This window comes from Cnephaeus nilssonii (assembly GCF_951640355.1).
Source record: "Cnephaeus nilssonii genome assembly, chromosome: 24".
In the NCBI taxonomy this organism is placed as follows: domain Eukaryota; kingdom Metazoa; phylum Chordata; class Mammalia; order Chiroptera; family Vespertilionidae; genus Cnephaeus; species Cnephaeus nilssonii.
In genome coordinates this window covers 3,073,682-3,096,807 of record NC_137095.1, presented here as the reverse complement: position 1 = coordinate 3,096,807, position 23,126 = coordinate 3,073,682, and the positions used below count along the sequence as shown (strand labels likewise).

The following is a 23,126-nucleotide window of genomic DNA, read 5'->3' as shown; positions in this document are numbered from 1 at the left end:
CTAGAAACCCAGCCATAGAGTTAGGTGAATAAAAGTGTTGTGGCAGAGAGAGTGATGGCTGGGGAGGGACAAGATGCGTCCACAGGCTTGGCGAACTGCAAAAGACGGACATATCTCCTAGGGCATTGGTTCCCAACCTTCCTAATGCCGCGACCCTTTAATCCACTTCCTCATGTTGTGGTGACCCCCAACCGTGAAATTATTTTCGTTGCTACTTCCTAACTGTGATTTTGCTTCTGTTAATGAATCGTAATGTAAATATCTGTGTTTTCCGATGGTCTTAGGCTCTACAGGGTCGCCTAAGACCATCAGAAAGTATAACCATGCCCAGACCTAACCAGCCTAGAACAGCTCTGCCTCAGGTTCCCCTAAGGTATGTGAGGTCTCGACACCATGCAGAAAAGATTTCACACCATGAATTCAGAAGATTTTGAGGGTACATTTATTAAAGCTGGGGACGATGAAAGGAAGGAGATTTCTTAGCTGCTGAATTATCTGCCTATTGTTTAAATCATTAATTCATTTTAAAAATTGGCAACATTTGCCCTAGCCGGCTTGGCTCAGTGGCTAGAGCGTCAGCCTGCGGACCGAAGGGACCCAGGTTCGATTCCAGCCGAGGGCACATGCCTGGGTTGAGGGCTTGATCCCCAGTCGGGGGGGGGGGGGGTGCAGGAGGCAGCCCATCAAATGATTCTCTCTCATCATTGATGTTTCTATCTCTTCTTCTCCCTTCCTCTCTGAAATCAATAAAGAAATATATATTTTTTTAAAAATTGGCAAAATTTTCTGACCAGACTTTTCAGCCAAATAGATAAAGGCGGTGTAAATCAATGCATAAAGAAATGCTCATCATAAAACTGTCTTAAGGGAATGGGTTTAAAACAAAACAAGTTAACACTATACTGATTTTCTGGTCTTCAATTTAAAAATACTAAATATTGCATGAGCTCACAGGGATAAATAAAAACTAGAATTTTCATCATTGTGGGTGTCTGGAAAGGCAAAGAGAATAACCATTTTAGTTCAAAGTTCTTCATGTCTTAAAAAGTAAAATCCTCACCTACAGTACAACAGTTAGAGAAGGAAAACATACATTTACATAAAGAACTGAACCCAATATTCCCTGAAAATTTATTTGTAATACCCCAAACCTGGAAATAACAAAAACCATAGTCAGGTCAATAGACAAAGTGGTTATTGACAGAACACAGTACTACTCAGCAATAAAAAATAATAAACTTTTCACATAAGAATGAGAGTTCAATCACAAAATAACTGTGTAGCATGAAAGAGTTCAATATTTGTTAAGGTTTACACAAATTATAGTGTTTATAATATTATGAAAAATATTCATGAAAAGGGTCTCATAGACCCCCTTAAGTGTTCTTATAATTAGTGAGAAAAATAAACCGTTCCCTGCACATTTATGGCTTTTCTCCAGTGTGAACTCTGCGTTGTTTAGTGAGGGCAGCCCTTTCCCTGAAATGCTTCCCACATTGACTACACTCATATGGCGTTTCTCCAGTGTGAACTCTGTGGTGTCTAGTGAAGTTAGACCTTTGTCTGAAATGTTTACCATATTCACTACACTCATATGGCTTTTCTCCAGTGTGAACTCTGTGGTGTACAGTGAGGTCAGACCTTTGAATGAAGGACTTCCCACATTCACTGCACTTATACTGCTTTTCTCTAATGTGAACTCTGTTGTGTGTGTTTTTTTTAAATATATTTTATTAATTGTTTACAGAGAGGAAGAGAGAGTGATAGACAGTTAGAAACATCGATGAGAGAGAAACATCGATCAGCTGCCTCTTGCACACCCCCTACTGGGGATGTGCCCGCAGCCAAGGTACATGCCCTTGACCGGAATCGAACCTGGGACCCTTGAGTCCGCAGGCCGACGCTCTATCCACTGAGCCAAACCGGTTTCGGCAACTCTGTTGTGTTTAATGAGAGCACGGCTTTCTCTGAAGACCTTCCCACAATCAGTACACTCACAGGGCTTTTCTACAGTGTGAACTCTCCCATGTTGTAGGTGGTTAAAGTTTTGTCTGAAGACTTTCCCACATTTATTAGACTCATTAATCATATCTCCAGAGCAGAGACCTTTCTGATAAGCAACTTTCTGTTTCTGGCTGGCAGCTGTTTCACATGCAACCCACTGGTGATGTCTTTTTCCACGGAGACATTCCTGTGAACTCTCATTGTTACTGTGTGGCTCCTCAGTGTTAAGAGTGGCTTGAGGCTGGAGAAGCCCTGAGATGGCTGGGGAGTCCACCCCAACCTCAGTACTAGCTTCAGGCACCCCAGAGAAGTAGAACCAGCAAGTTGTCACACACGAAGCACTCTCCATATCTTCTTTCCAGGGCTTCTCTCCACAGGCATCCTTCTGCTGCTGGTGAGGGTTTGCACTGAAACACAAGTCTCTCACACATGCATCACTTAAGAACACATTCTTCTCAAAGTATGCCACTTGTAACTCAGTCAGGTGCAAAATATCTTTTAATACTGAGAAGCACGGCTTACACAGATGGGTCCTCTGGGTGGCTGCAGCTGTCTTGGAAGCCCTGACCTGAGAGTCTCCTACAGATACACTGTGCTCAGAATAGGCCTCCCCATCATCCATTTTATGCCAAGGACCTGAAAACAGAGGAATGATGTGGAAATGAATGCTGACTGTGGTGACAGAGGGAAGTCCCTTTATAAAACTGTTTTGCACATAATACATTGGTCTCATGCAACTGTCTGAAAATAGAAGACCTGAAAGATGAACTAATAAGATGCAACTGTGAAGTTATTGACCACTGAAGATCACAAACAAGAAAGACTTCAACAGAAATAGAGCCAAAACCTGGCAAGCACCACACGGAAGAGAAGCGGACTGTCCAGCTCATTCTGCTGCTAACAGCATTCAGTAGATATTCTCTGCTGGTGACATGGGCAAGCTGTGCAGAAGGTTGGTTACAAGTAAAATTCAATAAACAAGTAGCTGGTGTTGGAGGGGTATTTGAGCATGTATGTGCTCCTTATAACACTTGCATAGGTCCATGTAGTAGTATACTGCAGAAAGAGATGTGCAGAGGAATAGGTGATGTAAAAAGGACACAAAGGCGAAGGTAGACAATGCTAGGAAGTCACCAATGAAATAACAAGTCAGCAAAGTGTCAAGTGTGGAAAAGAAAGGTACAAATGAGGTGTGGCCATTGGAACCTGCACCAAACACTGTTGTACAGGAGCAGGTTCCTGGTATAAACTGAACACCATCCTTATGTCACACTTCCCCTCAGTTGCTACTCAGCCAGGCTAAGCATCCTCTAGGACCATCCTGTACGTTCACCCTGGAGAAACCCAGGGTTCTCCCTGCACCTTCTGTTCTAGAAGTATGAACAAACTAAATATTCTGAGTATCAATGAAAAGACAACAGAGGTGAGCAGCTATCACTTGCCCATAGCATTCAGCCTGCAATGGTATCCAGGGAAGGTATACTTCAAACAATGATTGGAGGGTCTTACAAGAACAGCCCCTGGTTCATGTATGTAAAGAAGATAACTGACACAGGGTCTTTATCGACAGGAAAGGTGTAGAATTGGAAGCCATGGATCTGGATAGAGTCACCCTCCCTGGAGTGGAAGAGCAGGAGGGACCCATTAAGCAGTCTGTAAGACTGCTGACACCCAGACACTTCCTGCAGTTTCTGAGGCAACTGGTGTCAGGGAGGTTCATGAAGTCTATTGCTCAGGGCTCTCTGCACAGCTCAGCACTGGCAGCCACAGCCCATTTGACAAGACAGTGGGGGAAATTACCTGAGCCCATGGTCTGTCTTTGAGAGAGAGAGTGCTAAGTCTGGGGAAAAAATAAAGTGTGGGCATCACCTCAGGACACTAGGAGAGATGTGAGGGTCTTACCTACGAATGATACAAGTGCAAACACTTCCAGCGTCACATCACAGTACAGACGTCTCTGAGCCTCATCAAGGATCTCCCACTCCTCCTGAGAGAAGGCAATGGCCACGTCCTCAAAGTTCATATCCTGTCATAATGGGCACAGAACATCCCATGATAAGATTCTCTCTTGAGATTCCAAGTCTGCCATACTACCCACCCTGCACATGCATATGCACCCCTACTCCCCACATCAGAGAAGAAAGCAGCCCTTGGTCCCATTAAAGTCAATCTCTCCTTATATTCTTACTGATGCTGTGTCTTCACACAACAATAAAGGCAGATGAACAGATACAAGTTACCTGTGCCCTCATCCTCAAATAGGAGTCACAGTGCCCACTTTAAATAATAGTTGGTGTCAGGAACATAGGGTAGGAGGAGATGTTGCACATAATGGGAATGTGATGGATTTGACTCTGGTCTTGTCAGGCAATACCCATGTTGTCCTCCAAATTGTCCCTCCAAGACACCAAACAACATAGCAATGCCCATTGCACTTCTGACTCCAATCCCAGTTTGCTGAGGCCATCACTCTGCATTACCCGCTGTCCATAGTTCTGTGATCCACACTTGTCTCACACAGCTTCATTCCCAGAGGCACAACTTCACTGGTAACACAAATGAGCCATGATGAGGACAGGGTGTTTTCTAATCAGCTTCTTTCCGAAAATTGTAGTTCACCACCTCTGTAATACAGTTCTCTCTCACCCTTCTTTCTTCTCCTTTTCCCATGTCGGTGGGGATTTTCAAGTGCAGGTGACCCTGATGTATGCTGTCTCATTCCTAGTGTTCACTGGGTCAGCCCTCAACAAGAAATGGCAGGTGGGCACATATATGGCCTCTAAGCTCTACACTTGTCATGTAGCATCACAGCAAACCATCCTGTTAGAAATTATCCTAAAATTCCCCATATCATATCATAAAGACACCATCAGAAATGGACTCCCCTTTCATTCATTTGTACGTCATTGTTAGTGTCCAGCCGCTTTGCTTTTAGTCCCAGGGACCACACTGATGTCATCATCCCCTGTGTGTGACTGTGCAGCTCAGCCCGGGTTCCCCACCTGCCATACTGACATAGAGGCCACCTCCCATCCTGTTCTCTGGGTCACTGCATGCTCTGCCCTCAAGAGAACCTTGGCTGCTTGTCCTCACAGGTCCCTAGGCTGTGCTGGTGCTCAGATGTGTGCTAATTCAACTGGAGACATTCCGGATGTCCTTCTGGACAAAGCTGGGGGTTTGGCTGGCCTGCAAACAACACACAAATCGCCCTCAGCCCCTGGCCCTGGGAGACTACACGCCCCCAGCAGGTACCCTCAACCCAATGGGTGCGTGACCAGCCTGCAAATGGTCCTCAGCCCCTAGCCTGGTCCGGCCATGACCCCCATCGGAGACCCTTATCCCGATGGGGGCGTGGCTGGCCTGCATACTGCCCCAGTTCCTCACCCAGTCTGGCACCACCCCAAGTGGGTACCCCCACCCCAATGGGGACATGGCCGGCTTACAAACCACCCCAGGCCCCTCTCCCAGGCCGCCCCCGCACCCCAAGTGAACCCCTACCCTGAACCAGGACCTCCTGCAGGGCAGATCAGCCGGCCCTGACCCATGCACCAAGCCCCTATCTATACTAATAAAAAGGTAGTATGCTAGTTAGACCAGGAGACATTCCGGACATCCTTCCAGACAAAGCCATGGTGGCGGGGCTAAGGCAGAGGCAGGAGGGGTGATCAGGCCAGGAGGGGAGGGCATTTGCAGGTGATCAGGCACGCAGGGGGGGGCCAGTTGGCTGACAGCGGGAGGCAGTTGGGGGCAAGCAGGCTGGCAGGCGGACAGTTGGGGGCAATCAGGTCAGCAGGGGGACAGTTGGGGGCAAGCAGGCCAGCAGGGGGGGAAGTTGGGGGTGAGCAGGCAGGCGGGAGGCGGGGGCAGTTGGGGGTGAACAGGCCGGCAGGGAGGGTCAGTTGAGGGCGAGAAGGTCAGCGGGGCTGAATTGTTAGGAGCGAGCAGGTCAGCAAGCAGAGTGGTTAGGGACGATCAGGCAGGCAGGCAGGTGAGCGGTTAGGAGCCATCGGTCCTGGATTGCGAGAGGGATATCCTACTGCCGGTTTAGTCCTGATCCCACAGGGGATCCCAGATTGGAGAGGGTGCAGGCCAGGCTGAGAGACATCCCCCACCCGCATACAGAAAATTCATGCACTTGGGCCACTAGTATATATACACTGAGTGCCCAGGTAATTATGATTTCTGAATGCATAATAATCTGGCCACTCAGTATATATCCTATATAATAATCCTATATAATAAAAGGTTAATATGCAAATTGTCACCTTGACCAGGAGTTCAACCAGCAGGCATGCTGGCCAACTGCCCATGTCCCCTCCCCCTGGTCAGGCTGGCCAGACCCGCCCCATGATTGAATTCATGCACCAGGGGTCTTATATATATACACACTGAGTGGCCAGATTATTATGCATTCAGAGATCATAATAATCTGTCCACTGTGTGTGTGTGTGTGTCTATATATATGTATATATATATAGAGAGAGCAGTGATGGGCAACCTTTTGAGCTTGGTGTGTCAAACTTCGCCAAAAAACTGAACATAACTCGGGTAGTGTGACACATTGAGGAAAAAACTAACTCCAAGACCCTAGTCGCAAATGTTTCATCCTCAGGAGCAGCAAATGTTTCATCTTCGGCATGTGGCCGCGTGTCATCAGAAATGGCTATGCGTGTCAGTGCTGACACGCGTGTCATAGGTTCTCCATCACTGATATACATACATATATATATATATATATATATATATATATATATAGAGAGAGAGAGAGAGAGAGAGAGAGAGAGAGATCCATTTTTTGTTCCATTAATTTTATACATTCTAGTAATTGATATATATATATTAGGACTTCGGGTTATGTCGGAGATCTGTTCCTGTGGTGCGACATAATGCCATTTTCGCTGTAAGTCAAAACCCACCTACATAAGCACCTACGTCACTCACATGGCACACATACACAGCAGAAATGAAGTGAAACAGTAAAAAAAATTTTAAAGAAAAATAACAACTCCTGACCTTTACTTGTGGTAAATAAATAATAAAAAGCACAAAGCTCATACGTACATATAAGGGTAAATACTGGATAATCCTTACCTTTACTACTGTTGTTGGCTTGCACACTGGACGTAGCAAAGTGGGGAAAGACAGGCTTACACTAGGCTGCTGAGAGGAGGAGATTTGAGAGGCAGAACCTGCAGAAGATGCATGTGATACTGGGTCAGGTGAGTCCGGAGAGGCAGAACCTGCAGAAGGTGCTGGAGATCCTGGGTCAGGTGAGACCGGAGATGTAGAACCTGCAGAAGATGCATGTGAAACTGGATCACGTGAGTCCGGAGAGGCAGAACCTGCAGAAGGTGCTGGAGATCCTGGGTCAGGTGAGTCTGGAGAAGCATATGAGGTAGAGGGTATGGGATCTGTTGCAGGCCTCTCCACCTTCGTAAAATAACATTCGAGGCTAGTCTGGAAGGATACCTTTTAACACCGAGAAGCACGCCTTACACAGATGGGTGTTCTCAGTGGTTGCAGCTGTCTTGGAAGCCCTGACCTGAGAGTCTCCTACAGATACACTGTGTTCAGAGTAGGCCTCCACATCATCCTTTTTATGCCAAGGACCTGAAAACAGAGGAATGATTTGCAAACACAAATGTGAACTTTCAGCATGTAGAGATGAATACATACTGTGTTTATCCAAAAGTGTATGTGGTTTGAAAGGGACAACATAATGTCCGGAAATCACTTTTTGTCCAATGTTGGCTTATTACTTATTGTGGCCCGTGGCCTTAAAGGAAAGGCCATGTGACTTTGTGCATTTAATGTTCAGCCTTGTGCCTCGATTATTGGTGAGGGCAAAGGTCAGTCTGAAGAGGAGACCTTTGCTCTGCTTCTGTGACCAATATGAATCATGTTCTCTGTTCACAGTATGTACTACATAAGCCTCAGCAATGTTTAGGGAACCTGCTCTCCATGTCCTGCAAAGGAGACATGTGCCGGGGAGTATGACATTTCATAGGCTGGTGTCATTTGTTGTCAGTCTCTGAGGTGGAACCACAATGAGGACAGAAACACTGTTTCAATAGTGAGTGGGGAAGCCTGCAGGAAATTCGATGATAAGTGCCTCTTCTGAACATAAGGCCACAGATGTTCTGGGGCCTGTGACTTGTGTGGCCTTCATGTGCAGACATTCTCAGGACCTCCAAAACTGTTCCGTGTAGCTGACGTCATTGGCAGAATAATCTAATGGTATTGTGTATTCCCTGGCCCCTCTAGGGTGTTCACATAATGTAGTTGCTCAACAGGCAAGAAGGCAAAGGTAGAGGAAGGATAACCCTGCAATCTGTCCCAGGATGTCTTTTGTATGTAGTCAGCATTCCTATTTAATTTGATGGCAATAGTTTGGTTTTTTTTACATACTTTTATGATTTCAGAGAGAGAGACACAGAGAGAGAGAGAGAGAGAGAGAGAGAGAGAGAGAGAGAGAGAGAGAGAGAGAGAGAGAAAGGGAGAGAGATCAATGAGAGAGAATAATTGATCAGCTCCCTCCTGCATGCCCAACTCTGGGGATCCAGCCCACAACCTGGGCATGTGCCCTGACCTGGAATCAAACTAGTGGCTTTCCGTTAATGTGATCACGCCCGAGGAAATGAGGCACAGTGGCCATGGAGAGTTTATATTTTGTGTTCTTCTTTATTAATTATTGTATTATTTTAAGTAGCAACAACTTTAAACCTACTTTGCCACACCCTGTATTTACCTCCAGTCCTTTTGTAATCTTTCTGCCTCCAGCTCTCTATGCAGGCATTTATTTACCTTCCTATACAATAGAGTAGTTCACATTTTTCATAATTTTATTGGTACTAAAAGGTGTATTCTCTTTAAGAAACACTGGCTTCCTTCGTGCTACACAGATATTTTGATATTCGACACTAATGTTTATGTAAATATTTATTTCCAGGAAATATTGTATTCTATGGGTAACCACTTTAACTATTGAGCAGCTTATGGTTTCAGTTATTTCTTTGTTTGGGGTTTTATAAATAAAACAGTTGGGAATATTGTGTTGAGTTCTTTCTACAGGTGTATGTGTTACTTACCAAACTGTTCCAGTGTCAGTGAATGTGTTATATTTTAACATCTGGGGAACTGTGATCTAAAATGGTCAATCACTGTGCCTCCCGACACACCCACAGTAATGCAAATTCCATTTTTCAGCAACCCTGCCAGCACATGTGAAGGTTCATGTTTTTAAATATGAGCCCTATCAGCGAGTATTGTTAACTTGCTTTTGTTTTCATTCCATTTCTGTAAAAATGTTTGATGGTGATCATTTCTTATGCATTTCTCTACCTTGTCTTTATCTTCTTTGTTAAAATATCTACTCAGGATTTTTGTCTACTGTAAAGTTAATTCATTATCCTAACCAATAGGAGGATAGTGCAGCCTCTAACACATATGTTTGAATTTCACTCATTCCTCAATGACTCTAGTGACTTCTTTGCCATATGGAATTCTTGCTTTTGAATTCTAAAAACAATATACTTTTTCTCAATATTTACCCTATGTACTATTTATAGCCCACTTGTGCCATACACTTAAAAGTTTCATCTGCATTGTTAACATCCTCCACCAGTGTTCTTTAAGTCTAAGCATTTAATAATACATTAAGTGAAGTCTAGGTTAGCAGTAGTTGACAATTTCACGACATTCAAACTGTCAGAATGATGGTATTGAATATGGACATAAGATATTTCAGTAGTACATCATTATATTTTACTGGTGACCAGGTACATGGATGCATGCACATTGAAATTAAATTAATCCGGAAGCGTGTGGTGGCGCGGGACTTGGTGCGATCGGCCCCACACTCCCTTCTGCCAACCTCTCCCAGTCCCTCCTTGGCCGGCGCTGCCGAGGCTTGAAGGACATCTGTGTCATGGGTCGGGACCCTCAGCCCCTGGTTTGATTCAGGGCACATGCCTTCCTGAATCCCCTGGAGTGGTCGTGCAGGAGGTAGATGATTGCTGTTTCTCTCCTTCTCCTTTTCAAAATGAGGGCCGGGCCTGTGGAGATTGGGCTGAGACAGGCTCTACGACATCCCCCGGGGTGTCCTGGATTTCAAGAGGGCAGTTCTTAGGTGACATAACCCAGAATCAGGCTCCCTCCTGTCTGGTTCTGGGGTGGGGTACCTGTGAACCACTGCTGTCAGGTAACCACAACTCACTGGGCAGCTCCCGTGTTGTGCGTCTGCCCCCTGGTGGTGATTACAGGTCATAGCTACCTGTCAGGAAGTTGGGCGGTTGCTTAGCCTTTCATATAAATAGATTTTAGCATACTGATACAGTAGCAATGAATGTGCTCAAGAACATTCATAATTAAACAGCTGAATAATTGGAAACGTAAGGTTTAAACATTTTTTAAAGTTTGATATATGTGTAATTGATTTAAAACAAGCTTTAATTATATATATATATATATATATATATATATATATATATATATATATATATATATATCTAGAGGCCCAGTGTATGAATTCGTGCATGCATCATCATCTTCTCCTTCCCCATCTTCATCATCCATGTCAGGAACCAAGTAGTACTGTAAAGGGTTTGGTCAAGCCGAAACCGGTTTGGCTCAGTGGATAGAGCGTCGGTCTGTGGACTGAAAGGTCCCAGGTTCGATTCCGGTCAAGGGCATGTACATTGGTTGCGGGCACATCCCCAGTAGGGGGTGTGCAAGAGGCAGCTGATCGATGTTTCTCTCTCATCTATGTTTCTAGCTCTCTGACCCTCTCCTTTCCTCTCTGTAAAAAATCAATTATATATATATATATATATATATATATATATATATATATATATATATATATATAAAGGTTTTGGTCAAATGTCATCTTTGATGACTTCTCCTAACTCATCTGCACCTGCATCAGAATGGACAGTAAACCAGGTAAAGAATCGCTCTGGTTCCTCATGCTGTCTCTTCCTGCTGGCTTTATTCTGTCTTTGACTTGAACGTTTCATCAAATCCTTTTTAGATTTCCATTTGATTTCAGTCTACTTTGTCAATGAATCACCACTCTCATTCAGATGAAACTATTTGGAGAGAACTTTATTTTCAAAGTAAGGATTTTCATCAAAATAATAATCTATTCTGTAACCTATTTTCATATCTTTAAATTCTCTCACTTCAACTCTTGTCAAATAATGCAGCGCCTCTTCATTCTCTTCCCCAAGCAGTGCAGACACTTGTGGATGGTTGGCAAAAGTTGGTACCCCAAAATTAGGGATTTTGGCCATCAATTCTGACCTCTACTGAAAAAATGGTTGGCGGAGTTTGTTATAGTTCTGTTCTACTTTCAAAATCTCCTCACTGGCTTGTTCATTAAGTTGTCTATATCATTTTGTACTTCATCAATATGTCCAATCGCTTCTTGCTGTTCTTTTTCTCCCTTCAGCACTACCAGAGGGGTCAGCTCCTTCTCCTGCTTGGGGGCTGGAGCCAGTTTAGGTTTCTCTGTTTGAGGTGGGAGCTAGGACTGGCGTTTGGGGCCATGCTGTGAGGCAAGTCCTAGGATCTGATCAATGGGAAGTTGCCAGGCTCAAAGGTGCGCTGAGCACTCACTTTTTCAATTTTTCAAATGAATTTAGGATTTAACCAATAGGAGGGCAGTTCAGCATCTAAGACTTCTCTACTCACTTCACCCATTCCTTAAGGACTCAATTGGTTTCTTTTCCATTTGGAACTATACAGTATGTTTTGAATACTGGAAGGAAAATTGTTTTTCTCACATTTTATCTTATGCACAATTTAATGCCCACTTACATGATACACTTTTAAGCTAGATCTGTGTTTCTAACCTTCTCCACTATTTATTCCTGGTGGTAAATACTGTCATCATGATTAGTTTCAAAATGACATAATGTTGGCACTGATCATTGGCCTGCTAGGATATTTCAGTAGCACATCATTATATTTTATTACAAACATGCTGATGCATTAGGTACAAATATACTCAAGAACATTCATGATAAAATAGTAAAATAATGGGAAGTGGCAAGTTTTAATTATTTTTTAACTTTTGATGTAAGTGTAATTGATTTAAAATATATATTGAAAACTATATTTTTATTGATTTCAGTGAGGAAAGGAGGGGGGATAGAGAGAGAGAGAAAGATGAATGATGAGAGAGAATCACTGATACGCTGCCTCCGGCATGCACCACAATATGAATCCAGTCCACCACCTGAGCATGTGTCCTGACCAGGAATTGATCAGTGACCTGCAGGGTCATAGGTTAACACTCAACCACTGAACCACCCTTGCCCGGCTCTGCTAAGATTTTCAGGGATCCCACACAACCTGCAACCAGGGTAGCAATGAGCAGTGGCAGCTCGTCCTGGCTTAACCCCTGAATCTGCGCTCAGGGCCTCCTTTACTGTCAATGCCCAGTGAGCTACCAGCAACCTCGCTTTGGCTCATTTATTTCCCCACAATGTTTCTAGAGAGTCAAAGGAGCCAGCTGTTTCCTGTTCTATCTCTCTGCTGCTTCCTGTTCTATCATAAGGCCTACGTGTTTTCATTATCCCCAGTTTCAATTAATGTACCCCCAAAATCTTCTGAACTTGGCCAGTGAAATCGTTTCGAACATGAAGTAATGAACTCTAACACTACAGACCAAGGTGAGGCCTACCTGCTCCAGGCTGCTTCCTGTTCCAAAACACAGGTATGCCTGGGACATCTTCTACACAACAGACCAAGGCATGATTTTGCTTAGAGGACCTGGGAGAAAACGTGTTGGTCTTCACTCAAATGGGTTGTGTTGAATCAAATCAATTTTAACACTCTTCTTTTTTTATTGATTTTTTAGAGAGAGAGGGAGACAGAGAAACATCAATGATGAGAGAGAATCATTGATCAGCTCTCTCCTGCATGCCCCCTACAGGGATGTAGCTCCCCAACCTTGATAAGTGCCCTGACTTGGAATCCAACTAGAGATACCTTGTTTCATGGGTCCATGCCCAACCACTGAACCATGCCATGTGGGCAAATGATCTTTTTTATTGTTGGCTCTATTACAAATAGACCCAATTTCCCCCATCCTCATCCCCCTTTGCCTCCCTCTACCCTCCCACCACCATTTCTAGGCACTCAGCACAATATTGTCTATGTCCATGGACTATGAATATATGTATATACTTATTTTTTTGCTGCATTTTACTTTACTTTGCACAAAATGAATACAACCAATTGACTAAGCAGCTCCAGATCTGTTAGTGTTCATTAATCAAGAAGTAAACGATGTCAGAAGGAACGTTTTTCATTCCTCCCATACACATATTGTAAAGACAACAAACTCCTAACATATGTGACACAGGCTGGTTTCGACACATAGAAAGCCTCAGCAAGAAGGGTGAGTACTGAATATCCACATGGTCAGACCAGGAGCCATGCTCCAGGAGCTAGACTGCACCCAGCCTGTTATTCACGCTGCCCGCATATACATCTGCCCTGTGAAGTTCACTGTCCCTTGTCAGACTGAAATCCAAGCGGCTCCTTCCATTTTCAGACTCATCATTTCCAAGGTGGACCATTCACACACAAAAATCCAGGCAACTCCAATATGCTCGCTCAGCTGTATTTTACATGACACCTCCACCAGCCAGGCTCCAGTTCAAATTCTGTACAGGAAGTTCCCATTGTCGTCAAAGAACTCTCGCCCCCTCTGCGCTACCTTGCTGCTGAAGTTCTGCTCACCCAGTTCTCTTCCCTTCAATACTGCCAGCTCCTTCGCACTTGGCAATCCATCACTGTCAGTGCCTCTGGTGCCCTCACAACCACTGGTGGAGTACTTCTGCAGCTCTCTGTGCTGACCTTGGGCTGCAGCAACAGGCACAAAGCTTTCCTTCTCCAGGCTCTGGGCTCCTTTATTCCTTCCCTTCTGTCTCCTCGGGGTGTTTGTACTCTGAGTATTCGGTTCTGTCACCCTGAAAGCTGTGCTGTGACCGTGGCCTTGGGATGAGGCTTCAGCTCCTGACACAGGGCAGCCTGAAGAAAGCAGCTCCCAGGCATACCCAGGGCCTGGAAGCTGGCGGAGCGAGTGGGCAGGCCCAGCTTTCTGAAGGACCTTTTGATCCTGCTTCAGTTTCTTCTCCAATGTGGGCACAAACTTGCTTTTTAAAACCCTTCTGATCACATCGGAGCTAACATCCAAGCCTTCAGCCAATTGGGGACTGACCAGGACTCTGGAAATTCTTCATGTAAATACCGGATCTGCTCCCTGGCTTCATGGTCAGAGTCCTGGGCGGGGCCCCTCGGGCCTCCATTTGCCTCTGAATTTTCTGGAACAGGATGGCTTTTTCTGTCGTCTCGGGGCGCTGGGGGATAGAACCAAAGGCAGAAGCCATGCGTGGGAGCAACATGGGTGGTTGAAGCGTCTCAGCTGAATCAGGGGGTGCCTAGCCCTCGTCTCTTTTTTCATGAAAGATGATACAGAGGGCTGGAGACCCGGACACAGGCTTTATTAGAGGAGAAGACCCCTGCTGGGCTGCCTCCCAAAGGAAGAGAGCACGTGTGCAGAGGTGAAGGCACCTTTTGAGGGGAGGAAAGCTAAGGGATGGGGCTTAGGGTACTCGGCACATGCTGATTGGTGGTTTCATGTAAGGCACATGATTAGGGACTTAGGATTGGGGGGTAGGGTATTTGCAGGTGCTGATTGGTGGTTCAATGTACAGTCCATATAAGGTGCCTGGTTAGGTGCTCAGGAGTGTTTGGGCTGCAGGTGGAGTTTAGGACATTCTCCATCCATCAGTTGGGGGAAGGGAGGATCTATCAGTTCACTGCCCCGGAAATCTAACACCCACAACAGCAGCCCCCGAGGAAGGTGAGCTTTCTAAACGGGCGATGAAATACGTCCCTGGTGACGTATTTCCGTGGTCCCAAAGGAGCCGAGCACCTGCCACTGTGCCTCTGATGAGGGAAGAAGCAAGGCCCTGCTTCAGTCTGAGGGCCCAGGAAGGAGCCGGTACTGTTACCGAAAACTGGAGAACCAAGCTGCAGGCACTAACCAGTCCGCGATGGGGGACTGGTCAGGCAGCTTAGGGCGCTAATCCATGCCGCCTGCCCTGGTCCGTGATCCATGATCGGGGCTTGCAGTGTGCCGCCACCAAGCCCGATCCAGGGCTTGGTCAGGCGCCTGGAGGCGCTAAGGAGTCCGCTATCTTAGCCTCATCAGGCGCCCTGGTCCTTCATCCGTGATCAGGGCTTGCAGTGTGACTCGGCCAAGCACTATCGGGGACTTGGTCAGGCGGCTGTAGGCGCTAAGGAGTCCGCGATCGTGTCCCAGTCAGGGGGCTAAGGGCGCTAACCCATGCCGCCCGCCCTGGTCCGTGATCTGTGATCGGGGCTTGCAGTGTGCCGCCAAGCCTGGAGCCCTCCATGACCTCTGCCTGAAGCGGGACCTGTAGTTGGAGCCCTGCATGACCTCTGACTGAGGCTGGGCCTGTTGTTGGAACCCTCCATGACCTCTGACTGAAGATGGGCCTGTGGACGGAGCCTTCTGTAACGTCTGACTGAGGCTGGACTTTTAGATGGAGCCCTCCATGACCTCTGTCTGAGGCTGGGCCTGTGGATGTTGCCCTCTATGACCTCTGACTGAATATTTGCCTGTGTATGAAACCCTCTATGACCTCTGTCTAAAGCTTGGCTTGTGGACATAGCCCTCTATAACCGCTGATTGAGGCTGGTCCTGTGAACAAAGGCCATTATGACCCCTGCCTGATGCCTGGCCTGTGGAAGGAGCCTTCTATGACCTCTGACTGAGGCCAGGAGAGTGGGTGGAGCCCTCCATGACCTCTATCTAAGGCTGGGCCTGTGGATGGAGCCCCTCATAAACTCTGACTGAGGCTGGCTTGTGGATGGAGCCCTCTATGCCCTCTGCCTCAGACTGGGCCTGTGGATGGAGACCTCTGTGACCACTGCCTGAGGCCTGGCCTGTGGACGGAGCCCTCTATGACCTCTGTTTGAGGCTGGAACTGTGGACAGTGCCCTCTATGACCTCTGATTGAGACTGGGCCTGTGGACAGGGCACTCTATGTCCTCTGATTGAGGTTGGGCCTGTGGACGGAGCCGTCCATGACCTTGACCTGAGGCTGGGCCTGTGGATGGAGCCATCCATGACCTCTTACTGAGGCTAGGGCTGAGGATGGAGCCCTCAATGACCTCTGACTGAAGCTGGACTTGTGGATGGAACCCTCTATGACCTCTGACTAATGCTTGTCCTATGAATGGAGACCTCTATGACCTGTGACTGAGGCAGGGCCAGTTGTTGGAGACCCCCATGACCTCTGTATTACATCGGATTGAGGCTGGGCCTGTGGACGGAGCCCTCCATGTCCTCTGACTGAGGCTGGGACTGTAGATGGAGCCCTCCATGACTTCTGCCTGAGGCCGGGCCTGTGGAGGGAGCCCGCTATGGCCTCTAACTAAGGCTTGGCTTGTGGACATAGCCCTCTATACCCTCTGATTGAGGCTGGCCCTGTCAACAAAGCCCTCTAGAACCTCTGATTGATGCTGGGTGTTTGGACAAAGCCCATTATTACCTATGACTGACGCTGGGCCTGCTGATGGAGCCCTCTATGACCTCTGCCTGAGGCTGGAAATGTGGATGGAGCCCTCCATGACATCAGATTGAAGCTAGGCCTATGGACGGAGTCCTCTATGACTTCTGCCTGAGGCTGGGACTGTGGATGGAGCCCTCCATGTCCTCGGACTGAGGCTGGGCCTGTGGAAGGACCCCTCTAAATCCTCTGACTGATGCTGGGCCTCTGGATGGAGCCCTCTATGAGCTCTAATCTTGGCCTTTGGACATAGCCCTCTATAACATCTGATTGATGCTGGGCCTGTGGACAGAGCTCTCCATGACCTCTGCCTATGGCTGGCCCTGTGAATGGAGCCCTTCATGTCCTGTGACTGAGGCTGGGCCTGTAGATGGAGCCCTCTATGTGCTATGCCTGATTCCTGGCCTGTAGATGGAGCCCTCTATGACATCTGACTGTGGCTGGGTGTTTGGAAGGAGCCCTCTATGACCTCTGCCTAAGGCTTGGACTGTGGATGGAGCCCTCCATGACCTCTTCATGAGGCCGGATCTGTGGTTGAAGCCCTCTATGACCTCTGACTGAGGCCTATCCTCTGGACGGAACCCTCCATGACCACTGCCTTAGGCCGCGCCTGTAGATGCAGGCCTCCATGACCTCTGACTGAGGATGGGCCTGTGGTTGGAATGCTCTTTGACCTCTGCCTGAGGCCAGTACTGTGGATGGACCCCTCCATGACCTCTGACTGATGCCGGGACAGTGCCTGGAGCCTTCCATGACCTCTGACTAAAGCCGGGCCAATGATTGGAGCCCCCCATGACCTCTGTCGGAGGCTGGGCCTGTGGATGGAGTCCCTATTGCCCTGTGACTGAGGCTGGTCCTTTGAATGGAGCCGTCTATGACCTCTGACTGAGGCTGGTACTGTGGACAGAGTCCTCCATGACCTTTGCTTGAGGCTGGGCCTGTGGATGGAGCCCTCCATGTCCTCTGACTGTGGCTGGGCCTGTGGATGGAGCACTCCATGACCTCTTACTGAGGCTGGGACTGTGGACGGAGCTCTCCATGACCTCTGCCTGAGGGTGGCCCTGGGGATGGTGCCCTTCATGTCCTCTGACTGAGGCTGGGCCTGTTGATGGAGCCCTCTATGACATCTGACTGTGGCTGGGCCTGTTGTTGGAGCCATCCATGGCCACTGCCTGAAGGTGGGCTTGTGGACGGAGCCCATTGTGGCCTCTGCCGGAAGCCGGGCCTGTGGTCAGAGCCCTCAATGACCTCTTCCTGAGGCTGGGCCTGTGGACAAAGCCCTCTATGACCTCTGCCTGCGGATGGGACTGTGAATCGAGCCCTACATGACATCTGATTGAAGCTGGACCTCTGGACGGAGCCCTCCATGTCCTCTGACTGAGGCTGATCCTGAGGTTGGAGACCTCCATGACGTCTGACTGAAGCTGGGTCCATGGATGGAGCCCTTTATATCCTCTGATTGAGGCCGGTCCTGTCGTTGGAACCCTCCATGACCTCTGACTGAGGCTGGGCCTGTTGAAGAGCCCTCCATGAATTCTGCCTGAGGCTGGAACTGTGGATGGAGCCCACCATGTCCTCTGATTGAGGCTGGGCCTGTAGATGGAGCCCTCTATGACCTCTGACTGTGGCTGGGCCTGTGGACAGAGCCCTATATGACTTCTGCTTGAGGGTGGGACTGCGGATGGAACCCTCCATGTCCTCTGACAGAGGCTGGGCTTGTGGATGGAGCCCTCCCTGTCCTCTGACTGAGTCTGGGCCTGTGTATGGAGCCCTCCATGACCTCTTACTGAGGCTGGTGCTGTGGATGGAGCCCTCTATGACCTCTTCATGAGGCTAGTCCTGTGGATGGAGCCCTATATGACCTCTGACTGAGGACTGACCTTTGAATGGAGCCTTCTATGACCTCTGACTAAAGCTGGGCCAATGGTTGGAGCCCCCCATGACCTCTGTCGGAGGCTGGGCCTGTGGATGGAGTCCCTATTGCCCTGTGACTGAGGCTGGTCCTGTGAATGGAGCCATCTATGACCTCTGACTGAGGCTGGTACTGTGGACAGAGTCCTCCATGACCTTTGCTTGAGGCTGGGCCTGTGGATGGAGCCCTCCATGTCCTCTGACTGAGGATGGGCCTGTGGATTGAGCCCTCTATGATCTCTGACTGACGCTAGGCATGTGGATGGAGACCTCAATGACCTCTGACTAAGGCTTGGCCTGTGGATGCAGCCCCTATTGACCTCTGCCTGAGTCTGTGGCTGTGGATGGAGCCCTCTATGACCTTTGACTGCGGCTTAGCTTTTGGGTGGAGACCTCTATTACCTCTGACTGAGGCCGGGCCTGTGGTTGGAGCCTTCCATGACTTCTGTCTGAGGATAGGCCTGTGGATGGAGCCCCTATTGCCTCTGACTGAGGCTGGTCCTGTGGACGGAGTTCTCCATGACCTTTGCTTGAGGCTAGGCCTGTGGATGGAGCAGTCCATGTCCTCTGACTGAGGATGGGCCTGTGGATGGAGCCCTCTATGACCTCTCATTGATGTAGGGCATGTGGACGGAGCCCTCAATGACCTCTGACTGAGGCTGGTCCTGTGGTTGGAACCATCCATGATCTGTGACTGAAGCTGGGCCTGTGGACGGAGCCTTCTATGACCTCTGCCTGAGGCTGGGCCTGTGGATGGAGCCCTCCATGTCCTCTGACTGTGGCTGTGACTGTGGATGGAGCACTCTATGACCTCTGACTCACGCTAGGCATGTGGACGAGGCCCTCAATGTTCTCTGATTGAGGTTGGTCCTATGGTGGAACCCTTCATGACCACTGACTGCAGCTGGGCCTGTGGACAGAGCCTTCTATGACCTCTGCCTGAGGCTGGGCCTGTGGACGGAGCTCTCCATGACCTCTGACTGAGGCTAGGCTTGTGGACGGAGCCCTCCGTGACCTGTTCCTGAGGCTGCGCCTGTGGATGGATTTCTCCATTACCACTGACTGAGGGTGTGACTGTGTATGCAGCCCTCTATGACCTCTGACTGAGGCTGGGCATGTGGATGGAGCCCGCCATGACCTCTGAGTGAGGCTGGGCCTGTGGACTGAGCCCTCCATGACGTCTGCCTGAGGCCAGGCCTGTGGATGGAGCCCTCCATGTCCTCTGACTGAGGCTGGGCCTCTGAATGGAGCCCTCCATGACCTCTTACTGAGGCTGGGGCTGTGGTTGGAACCATCCATGACCTGTGACAGAAGCTGTTCCTGTGGATGGAGCCTTCTATGACCTCTGCCTGAGGCTGGGCCTGTTGACAGAACCATCCATGGTCATTGCCTGAAGCTGGGCTGTGGACGGAGCCCTCCATGACCTCTGACTTAGGCTGGGCTTGTCAATAGAGCCTTCTGTGACCTCTGATTGAGACTGGGCCTGTTGACGGAGCCTTCCATGGCCACTGCCTGAAGCTGGGCTTGTGGACGGAGCTCTCCATGATCTGTGTCTCAGGCCGGGACTGTGGATGGATCCCTCCATTACCACTGACTGAGGGTGGTCCTGTGTATAGAGCCCTCTATAACCTCTGACTGAGGCTGGTCCTGTGGACATAGCCCGCTATAACCTCCGATTGAAGCTGGTCCTGAGGAGAAAGGCCATTATGACCTGTTCCTGAGGCTTGGTCTGTGGATGGAGCCATCTATGACCTCTGACTGAGGCCAGGACAGTGAGTGGAGCCCTCCAAGACCTCTATCTGAGGCTGGGCCTGTGGATGGAGCCCCTCATGACCTCTGACTGAGGCTGTACTTGTGGATGGAGCCCTCTATGAACCATGACTGAGTCTGTACCTGTGGATGGAGCCCTCTATGACCTCTGACTGAGGCTGGTCTGTGGTTGAGGTCCTCCATGACCTCTGAGTGAGGCTAGGACTATGTACTGAGCCCTCCATGACCTCTGCCAGAGGCTGGGCCTGTGGATGGAGCCCTCCATAACCTCTGCCTGAGTATAGGCCTGCAGATGGAGCCCTCTAAGACCTCGGACTGAGGCTGGACCTATCGATGGAGCCCTCTATGACCTATGACGGAGGCTGGGCCGGAGGACTGAGCTCTCCATGACCTCTGTCTGAGGCTGGGCCTGTGTATGGAGCACTCCTTGTCCTCTGACTGAGGCTGGGCCTGTGGATGCAGCCCTCTATGACCTCTGCCTGAGGCTGGGCCTGTGGATGGAGCACTCTAGGACCTCTGACTGAGGCCCGGCCTGTGGATGGAGCCCTCTATGTCCTGTGACTGTGGCCGGGCCAGTGGTTGGAGCCCTCCACAACCTCTATCTGAGGCTGAGCCTGTGGATGGATCCCCTATTGACCTCTGACTGAGGCTCTTACTGTGTATGGAGCCCTCTATGACCTCTGACTGAGCCTGGGCCTGTGGACGGAGCTCTCCATGACCTCTATCTGAGGATGTGCCTGTGGTTGGAGCCCTCTATGACCTCTCACTATGGATGGGGCTGTGGAAAGAGCCCTCTATGACCACTGCCTGAGGCTGGGAATATGGATGGAGCCCTCCATGACATCGGATTCAGGCTGGGCCTGTGGACCGAGCCCTCTATGACATTTTCCTGAGACTGGGACTGTGGAAGGAGCCCTCCATGTCTTCTGACTGAGTCAGGGCCTGTGGATGGAGCCCTCCATGACCTCTTACTGAGACTGGGGCTGTGGATTGAGCCCTCTATGACATCTGCCTGAGGTTGGGCCTGTGGATGGAGCCCTCTAGGACCTGTGACTGAGGCTGGGACAGTGTTTGGAGCCCTCCATGACCTATATCTGAGGCTGAGCCTGTGGATGGAGCCCCTATTGACCTCTGACTCAGGATGTACCGGTGGATGGATCCGTCTATGACCTCTGACTAAGGCTAGGCCTTTGGTGGAGCCCTCCATGACCTCTGAATGAAGTTGGGCCTGTTGGCGGAACCCTCTATGACCTCTGACTAAGGATTGGCTTGTGGACATAGCCCTCTATACCCTCTGATTGAGGCTGGTCCTGTTGACATAGCCGTCTATAACCGCTGATTAAGGCTGATCCTGTGGACAAAGGCCATTATGACCCCGCCCTGAGGCTTGGCCTGTGGATGGAGCCCTTTATGCCCTCTGCCTGATGCCTGGCCTGTGGATGGAGTCCTCTATGACCTCTGACTGAGGCAAGGACTGTGGGTGGAGATCTCCATGACCTCTATCAGAAGCTGGGCCTGTGGATGGAGCCCTTTATGACCTCTGACTGACGCTGGGCATGTGGACGGAGCATTCTATGACCTCTGACTGAGGCTGGGCCAATGGTTGGAGCCCTCCGTGTCCTCTAACTGTGACTGGGCCTGTGGATGGAGCCCTCTATGACCTCTGACTGACGCTGGGCATGTGGACGGAGCCCTCAATGTCCTCTGACTGAGGCTGGTCCTATGGTTGGAACCCTCCATGAATTCGGACTGCAGTGGGGCCTGTGGACGGAGCATTCTATGACCTCTGACTGGGGCTGGGCTGGTCAATGGAGCCCTCTATGACCTCTGACTGAGGCTGGGCCTGTTGACGGAGCCTTCCATGGCCACTGCCTGAAGCTGGGCTTGTGGATGGAGCCCTCGATGATCTGTGCCTGAGGCCGCGACTGTGGATGTATCCCTCCATTACCACTGACTGATGGTGGTCCTATGTATGCAGCCCTCTATAACCTCTGATTGAGGTTGGTCCTGTGGACATAGCCTGCTATAACCTCTGATTGAAGCTGGTCCTGAGGAGAAAGGCCATTATGACCTGTGCCTGAGGCTTGGCCTGTGGATGGAGCCCTCTATGACCTGTGACTGAGGCCGGGCAAGTGTTTGGAGACCTCCATGCCCTCTGCCTGATGCCTGGCCTGTGGATGGAGTCCTCTATGACCTCTGACCTATGCAAGGACTGTGGGTGTAGACCTCCATGACCTCTATCTGAGGCTGGGCCTGTGGATGGAGCCCTCTATGATCACTGACTGAGGCTGGGCCAATGGATGGAGCCCTCGATGTCCTCTAACTGTGGCTGGGCCTGTGGATGGAGCCCTCTATGACCTCTTACTGACGCTGGGCATGTGGACGGAGCATTCTATGACCTCTGACTGAGGCTGGGCTTGTCAATGGAGCCCTCTATGACCTCTGACTGAGGCTGGGCCTGTTGTTGGAGCCATCCATGGCCACTGCCTAAAAGTGGGCTTGTGGACGGAGCCCACCATGATCTGTGCCTCAGGCCGGGCCTGTGGATGGATCCCTCCATTACCACTGACTGAGGGTGATCCTGTGTATGGAGCCCTCTATGACTTCTGATTGAGGTTGGTCCTGTGGACATAGCCCTCTATAACCTCTGATTGAAGCTGGTCCTGAGGAGAAAGGCCATTATGACGTGTGTCTGAGGCTTGGCCTTTGGATGGAGCCCTCTATGACCTCTGACTGTTGCCGAGACAGTGGGTGGAGCCCTCCATGACCTCTATCTGAGGCTGGGCCTGTGGATGGAGCCCCTCATGACCACTTAATGAGGCTGTACTT

At 49.4% G+C, this 23,126-nt stretch overlaps 3 pseudogenes across 3 annotated transcripts in view; 2 read left to right on the top strand and 1 right to left on the bottom strand.

Moving 5' to 3' along the window:
• LOC307094820 (protein SET-like) overlaps positions 1-23,126 on the top strand; it is a 671,772-nt pseudogene that overhangs the window by 401,690 nt on the left and 246,956 nt on the right. The gene's annotated exons all lie outside the window — the stretch shown is intronic.
• LOC307095014 (neugrin-like) lies at positions 13,673-14,405 on the bottom strand (annotated as a pseudogene). The gene has a single exon. The product of its transcript is annotated as a neugrin-like (transcript).
• The window catches only part of LOC307095013 (neugrin-like), a 55,527-nt pseudogene continuing 47,475 nt past the window's right edge, over positions 15,075-23,126 (top strand). The window contains exon 1 of the transcript in view: positions 15,075-15,085. The product of the transcript in view is annotated as a neugrin-like (transcript). The remainder of the gene's footprint in view (positions 15,086-23,126) is intronic.